Below are 9,054 nucleotides of genomic sequence, written 5' to 3' on the forward strand. Positions count from 1 at the left end.
TATACTTATACTGGACACATCATAACGCATGAATCTAATCTTTTTATGTTTCTGCAAATATTCTACTTCCCTAATTAGAAAATAAACAATACGTCGCGAGTTTAACTAATATTTTAATTAGATTATGGATCCCATTAGGCCTAACTTGCGACGCTTTAAAAATCCTTACGACATATGATGGACATTGTGACGTTTTTTCGGAACTTATTTTTTGACCAAAAACGACAGAAATAATAGTCCGTTGTAAATTAAGAACTTAAGACGGTTAAATTTTCGTCGTAAATAGGCCAGTTTGTTGTAGTTATAACAGTTTCCATTAAAATTTCACAATCACGTCTCATATATTAAAGTAGTTCAAATTTATTGTTTAAAGCCATATTCTTCTTATAAATCAGAAATAGAAATTAGGCTTCAACTAATTAAGTAATCAAAAAATGTGAGGGTTATTTCATCTTATATCTTTAAATAATAAAAATATAAACTACATTGATTTTCTTAAGACACTTCTTTAATTCTTCAAAGCATGGAATTGCAGTTTAGCAAAAATAAAAAAAATAGGATAACGAACACCAGAAGAATAATAATATAATTTTCAGAGACAATAATATAAACACTGGTAGGAGTAACATATAGGTGGGTTCCCCATGAGCCCAGGAAAATCCGGTCAGATAGACACATAAAAGGGCAACTCCCAAACTAACCAACAACCTACGAGTTGTGCAATGATTCGGCAGTATTTTATTTTCCGATAAAAAGCTAATGCCTGCCATAATTTAATCAAGGAACGAAAGTCCGGAAGAAAGCAAAATTATTTTATACAAAAAAAACATACAAGCAATCACTTATTTAAGTTCATTAGATCATCTCCGATACGATTGGTTATAATTGTTAGCTAAATTTCAATTGCTAGACATTGGGTAAAATTTGCTGAACATGTAAAACATTATGCTTCAATGATATTAGTTATATTGATTGGCTATATATTATTGATATTTTAGATTGTTAAAATAGAATATATCAGTTCAATATGATAATAGATGATGTGCAATCTTCCTACAGATTTCTTACAGACCTATAGTGGTTTGACAAATATAGTCATCCATAGGTTGGCTAAAATTATAGACAACAGGCATGTATGATTGGAATGCGAGTTTTTTGAGAGATGACGTATATTTTTTATTTTTTGTATATCAACTCACATTTTAGCTAGGGTTTTTATGATTGGAGATGCTCTTACGGTGCCATGTAAAAAAGTAAATAAATTGTTTCAATATATTTATGTGCCTTCGGACATATTGGTTCAGAATCTGTGGATGTAATTATTGTTAATGAAAAATTTATAAAATTGGAACCACCAGATGCTCAGTCACCATTTGCTTTCATTTACACTTTTTGTTCTTGAGGTATGCATTCATATGTTCTCGGTTATGATGGATCGTAATCAAGTGAATCCATCCTATTACAACTGCATTAATACAAGGCTTAAGGACCTTTTAGCCCTCGAAGTATCGGTGGAAATTCCGATGGGGTTTCGAAGTTTAAAAACGTACCTTTCGATCTTCAAAGTATCTTTATCGTACCTTTTAGCTCTTTTTAAAAATACCGGTATAAATCGGGGAATAAACTTGACAATTCATGTTCGGGGTAAAATTTGGGCGTACCTTTTAACCTTTAAAGTATACATCTCGTTTCTTTTAACCCCTAAATAATACATTATAAATTTATAATACATTAGATGTTCCTTTTAACCTTTAATGTTTAATACCCTTTTTAACCCTCACGTGTGAAATGTCAATTTTGTCCATCCCGTTATATACCGGTATACGTCATAAGGGCTAAAAGGTACGACAAAAATATTTTGAGGGTCGAAAGGTACGTTTTTAAACTTCGAGGCCGCATAACTTCCACCCATATTTCGAGGGCTAAAAGGTCATTAAGCCTTAATATAAACACGGAACACCAGCCTGACCTGAGAAGAACAGCTTCAAAGGATAGGCATGATAAGTCAAAAGAAAAGTACTAATCAGTTAATTTAAATAGAAATTTTTTAATTTAAATATATTATTATTATTATTATTATTATTATTATTATTATTATTATTATTATTATTATTATTATTATTATTATTATTATTATTAGTATGTAACAATCAATAAATCAACTAAACTATTTTAATTAAGAGGATATATATGGGCAGTTTGGATGAGTTTAAAATAAGTGATTCTTGATTAACTTAAAAAAGTGAAGTAGAAGCTAAAATGAAGTTAAGACTTATATATAAGTGATTAAAGTTTTTGGTAAAGAAACACAAGCTCTTAGAAAGAAGGTAGTATTTGTAACTTTTAAAATACTTCTACTTTTTTACATAAACAGGTCAAGAAAATAAGAAGTCGACTTTTTGGAAAAAAAGTACTTCTCATAGTTATTTTTCATGAAAAACACATCATATAAATTAAATTAAACAAACATTATTGAAATTTCATTTAAATTTTTTTAATCTTTTGTTGAGAATAATAATTGAATCTATAATAAAATTGATAACGAATTTGGATTAAATATAACATAATTTTGTATAAATTTTACTATTCAAATAATGTATAAAAGATTTATTACATTATTCTCTAATACCTAATTTTAAAATTTTAGATGAAAGTATATATGTTAAACTTCATTAAACTCCGTAATTTTGATCTTAATTAAATTATTTTTATATAAAATAAAGTAATATAATAATGCATTTTTATTGTTACTTGTGTACATAAAAATTAACACACACAGATAGCAATAGAAAATATTTTAAAATGTAATATATAATATATTGAATATATATAATCTAGCAATCAAATATAAATCATTAAATATAAATACCATCTTCAACCAATTTTAGAATTGTGCGTGTTCACTAAAAAAATAGAAACTGGTCTTTTTGCGACCGCCTCCCTGATGATTCGGAGCTTTCTGCTCCAGGATTTGATCGCTAATAATTTTGGTCGCAGATGTGGTGCGTTAAAAAAAATTTGGAGGAAATATTTAGCGACCACAGTTAGTGACCACGGTAGCAACCACGATCGGTCGTTGTTAAAACGATGACGTGGCACTTTTAGCGACTAATATAAAAAAATGATGATCAGTGATAGAGTTGGTGCCAATCATTCTCACCATTTTTTTGGACGAAAAACTTTGGTTCAGTGCATTAGCGACAATCTTCGGTCGCTGAAGGGGTATTAATGACGAAGATATTTGACGTCGCTGAATGCGGTCGCTGTTGGTCAAATTTAGCGACCGATTTTAATTACAATCGTTGATGGATCAATTTCTTGTAGTGGTTGTTTAAAATTGTTGCATTATCCAAAAAAATACCTATTAGCGACCACTTTTTGCAATCAAAATTAGTCGCTAAAAGTGCCACATCATCGTTGTAACATTGACCGATCGTGGTTCCTAACTCTGATCGCTAAATATTCCCCAAAATAATTTGACACACCACATCTGTTGACCAAAATTTTTAGCGAAAAAATATATTAATAAAACATATATTTTAGTTTGTATTTATTAATTTGTACTATATTAATAATCCTTGTATATATATATTTTGAATATATAGATATATATAATATAGATCGATGTAGTTTCAAAAAAAAATAAAAAATATATATATAGATCGATGGGTTAGGAATATAAATTGTAATTATCATAAACGGAAGGTAAACCTAAAAGAAGAGAATAAGAAGAATCTTTGTTAAAGAATAAGATAAAAAATAGCCAAAGCAATAAGCTTGATAAAAATAATAATCAATATACTTATATAAAGAAGAAGCGAGGGGCGTGTAAGTGGCGCCTCTCACATCACTCCATTCTATTATTCTAATTTTCTGGAATTTTTGGATGAAAATTATCAAAAAGTAAAACTACTTTTTTTAGTTTTGGGTATATTAGAAGCAAGTTTCAGAATCTGATTTTGTTTCCAATTATTTATGGAATATAGTAGCTTGAAAGTTATAATCTGATTTTGTTTCAGATTATTTAATTAAGCAAGTTTCTTCAGATTATTTATGGAATATATTAGCTTGAAAGTTTAATCTGATTTTGTTTCAGATTATTTAATTATGGGAAAGACTAGCACACAAGTCTTTCTGCACCTATAAATACCCCTATAGATTGTAGGTTTTGTATCATCTAAACACAACCTCCTCTCTCAATACCACAACCCTACCCCTCTCTCTCTGGTGATAGTTCTCTTGCTCGATTTCTAACTCGGTGGTGCCGTTCTTCTGCAACGATAAGGCTGTTTATGCGGTATTAAAAAAATAAAGGTTGTTTCAAGTAAAGGTAGTTATAGATCGCTACGTGGCAGTCGACAAATCCAAACACGGGAGAAGAATATAGTCTTGATATGATATTGATGGATGATATCAATAAATAATTATTAGTGATGTATGTTTGTTGGTTATTCTTTTTAATATTTGTTTTGTTCATCGGACATGTTTGTTGTTAATTTTTATATGATTTATTTTGTACACAGGAAAATATTATTCATTCATTATCTGTTTGCTACGTTCAAGCAACTTTTAAGTTAAGACTGTTCATACAGTATTAAAAATGCAGGTTGTTACAAGCCAGGGTAGTTATAAACTGCTATCTCACGGATTTAAATTAGATATTTTTGTGCACAATCAATCCAAAAAAATTGGAGGAAGCTGATAATGTAAGAACATGATTAATTTTCAAAAAGGAAACACAAATAAAATTAAGATTTCTCGTGTTTTAAATTGTTAATTACGTATAGAAATTTATTTTCATTTTTTCAACTTGAATTATAGTCCAATTTTGCAATTTTATATATTAGTATTGGTATTACATTAAGATATTTATAATATAAAATTTATTTTATCCTACAAATATTAATTTTTAATCATTAATATACTTTTTATAGACAGCCACAAAATTATTGTATTCTACAAATATTAATATTGAATCATTAATATAATTTTTATGGGCCGCCGCAACGCGCGGCTTCTCAACTAGTATACTTATATAAAGGAGAAGCGAGGGGCGTGTAGGTGGCGCCTCTCAGATAGCTCCGTTCTATTTTTCTAATTTTTCAGAATTTTTGGATGAAAGATATAAAAAAAATTGTTTCAGATTCATTGATATGGTATATATCTTGGTATAAATTAATCTGATTCTGTTTCAGATTATTTATGGAATATAATAAATTGAAAGCATCAGTCTGATTTTATTTCAGATTATTTATGGAATATAGTAGCTTGCAAGTTTTTTAATCTGATTCTATTTCAGATTATTTGATTATGGAAAAGAGTAGCGCACAAGTTTCTCGGCACCTATAAATACCCTTATAGGTTGTAGGGTTTTGGATCATCTAAACACAACCTACACTGTCTCTCAATATCACAGTTAAGGGTGTGCATTCGGTTCGGTTAACCGAAAACCGAACCGAATAACCAAAATAATTTCGGTTCGGTTAATCGAAATTTATATTTCGGTTCGGTTTTCGGTAGCCGTATATTATATAAAAGATAGTATTCTTTCGTATGCTTTTTATATGCAGGTAGTGGTGTATATGTCTAAGAAGTAGTGTTTGGAAAAGTTAATGACAATGTTAGTCAAGAACAAAACTTTTCAAAAAAAAAACACAATTAAAATTAAGATTCGTCGTGCTTTAAATCGTTAATTACATGTAGAAACTTATTATCATTTTTCACATATGAATATACTTATATAAAGGAGAAGCGAGGGGCGTGTAGGTGGCGCCTCTCAGATAGCTCCGTTCTATTTTTCTAATTTTTCAGAATTTTTGGATGAAAGATATAAAAAAAATTGTTTCAGATTCATTGATATGGTATATATCTTGGTATAAATTAATCTGATTCTGTTTCAGATTATTTATGGAATATAATAAATTGAAAGCATCAGTCTGATTTTATTTCAGATTATTTATGGAATATAGTAGCTTGCAAGTTTTTTAATCTGATTCTATTTCAGATTATTTGATTATGGAAAAGAGTAGCGCACAAGTTTCTCGGCACCTATAAATACCCTTATAGGTTGTAGGGTTTTGGATCATCTAAACACAACCTACACTGTCTCTCAATATCACAGTTAAGGGTGTGCATTCGGTTCGGTTAACCGAAAACCGAACCGAATAACCAAAATAATTTCGGTTCGGTTAATCGAAATTTATATTTCGGTTCGGTTTTCGGTAGCCGTATATTATATAAAAGATAGTATTCTTTCGTATGCTTTTTATATGCAGGTAGTGGTGTATATGTCTAAGAAGTAGTGTTTGGAAAAGTTAATGACAATGTTAGTCAAGAACAAAACTTTTCAAAAAAAAAACACAATTAAAATTAAGATTCGTCGTGCTTTAAATCGTTAATTACATGTAGAAACTTATTATCATTTTTTCACATATGAATTATAGTCCAATTTTGCAATTTTAAAAATTAATATTGGTATTGCATCGAGATGTTTATAATATAAAATTTATTTTATTTTATAAATATTAGCCGCCGCAACGCGCGGATTCTCAACTAGTTTAAATCAAAAGAACAATAGCATTCCATGTAAATCATTCGATCACATGCATGGCTATACGACAAACATCCTTTAGATCGGCACCAATCATCTTCTTCATGGTTCTTATATTGCATATGAGTTAAAACTCTAGGCCCTTTATTTAGGGAGCACTTAGTTTAACTTGAAAGGAGGTTTTATCATTTGAGAACTAGTTTTTAATTTATGTATTCAAATACTTTTTCTGATAATTATATTTGTTAGATATAAAAAATGATAAATATTTTAAATGTCCTTTTAAATTATTTCTATAAATTTTGATAAAATTTTCAGAAAAGAAATTACTCAAAAATTAAAATTTAATCTATTAGAATTTAGTTTATAAAAAATTGATTTATAGTTTATTCACATAAACGGAAGTGCAAAAAAAAACTGTGGGCAAACAGCCCTTAATCTCCCCGTTCCTTATAAATATAATCCTCCCTCCCGACACAAATATTCATAGCATTACAACTTCTAAGCTAGCAGGCTCCCTGAAGTAGAAACCTTAACAAACAATGTACAACAAATCTCACAGTGAGAGCTTTGTCATTCAAGTCGAAGATACTGAACAACGCCCAAAAAATCGTAATCCTCGAGCAGCTAGAAACCATGATCTTAACCAAAGAATTAATTTCTCTTCTATGAAGGTTTTTAATCGATTTCGGAAAATATTCATGGGGCTTCTTTTTCCATACCGTACTTTCAGAAACCATCGGTCTTCCAGAGGGAGGAACCCTGGATCTTCATTTCCGAGGCGACGTTCATGTGACAGGCCTGAGCCTCCGAAAAATTCCTGCAGCTCATCGTACTATTCATCTAACTCCCACTATGATGAAGCAATTTCTGACTGTATCGAGTTTTTCAACAAGTCTTCCCGCGAGGGTGCCTTGGATACTAAAACTTCTGGTTTCATGGTATGATATTATAAGTATATGCAAAGTACGCTTTCAATTGATATCTTATTATCCTCGTTTCACTTGTATATACTTGTATTGTTATTACATCCTCGTCTCTCTATAATTTGGTGGAGAATGCATGTATCGTCCAACGAAAAGTCAGAGGTTTGTATGTTGGCTAATTTTCGAATACCAACCACGTGAAGAACAGCATGAAATCGTGGGCTTAATTCAAGTTTGATGTTAACAATTGTTATGCTTTTTAAATTGAATATCAGTAATATAATTCAGGAGTATATTGAATTTAATAAATTATATAATTTATCTTCTAGATAAAATATATTAACAAAGTTTATATAGAGTTTTTAGGAAGCACAATTTCAAAATATTATAAATTTTGTTGCTATTTCGAAAAACTTAAAGTTCACTAAACAATTCCAAATAATTCATCGTTCTATCAAGTTAAAAAAAAAATCATCAACATTTGAATATTATCATATCTTAATAGACTTTAAATAATTCCAAATGAACATTATCGTACTTTAAATATAATTCGAAATTCTAATATAACACCACCATATTATGTATCATAATTTAAACTCTTGATTAACTCTATGACATGTTTGAAAATTTGGATTTGATTAAATAACCTGTTTAGAAATTTGAATTTGGATTTGAATTTCATTTCAAATTCAGAGTATAAATCTGATAATTTGAAATGAAAACTCAAATACTGTCATTTGAAATTCATCATTTCAAATGAAATGCATGTATTCAAACGGCCTCCTACTACATTTTTAAAATCTAATTGAAACATCCGGTTTTTATAAATAAAATAAAATTATTTAAAATCTCGATTATGCTGATCCAGCGCATAAAAGATATGTTTTTAAAATTAGGCTAAAAAAGAATCACACGACTGAATCAAAAGATAAACCAAGCAGCCGTAGGTGGGACTAAAGTCACTAAACACAATTGATTCAGAGAAAGGAGTCATGCATGATAAACTACTTGTTTCCTCTGCATGCAGATATCATTTTCTAGGAAGACAAGTCTCAGTTTCTCGCATATATGGCCCCACACACTAAACAACAGGAAACAAACATGTCCACTAATTAAATCATTACTGCGTTTCATAAAATCATAATTATATTTAATGTTTCAAACCAGTTAATAATTAAAAGGGAGGCTAAAGCAAGCGATTTGGTAATGAACAATTGTTTATACAATATGCTTAGTTCGATAGCTTAGTACAGATGTCCCCGAGCGCTGCCCGGGCCATTATAATTACACGTCACAAACCAATACCAATCGTCGTTCTTGCACTTAACTCTAGCGCACCCGAGCTGGACCGAGCCGGGATCGACCACTTGAAGGTAGTGCCCACATTGCTCCCCTGGTGCACATGTTTTGGTGTTATTGTCCCAGTATTGTTTCTCGCTCGCCCAATAATCAACTATTTGTTTGGCTGTTGCATCACCTCCGCCTTCGAATAAGTTCTCTCCATACGGTGTGTCTGAATGCTTCATCAGACAATCTTGGCTTCGCAGATTGGCGTAGTTTCTAGCGTAGTTGGCCACC

The sequence above is a fragment of the Daucus carota genome, chromosome 5 (genome assembly GCF_001625215.2).
Source record: "Daucus carota subsp. sativus chromosome 5, DH1 v3.0, whole genome shotgun sequence".
NCBI classification, from domain to species: Eukaryota; Viridiplantae; Streptophyta; class Magnoliopsida; order Apiales; family Apiaceae; genus Daucus; species Daucus carota.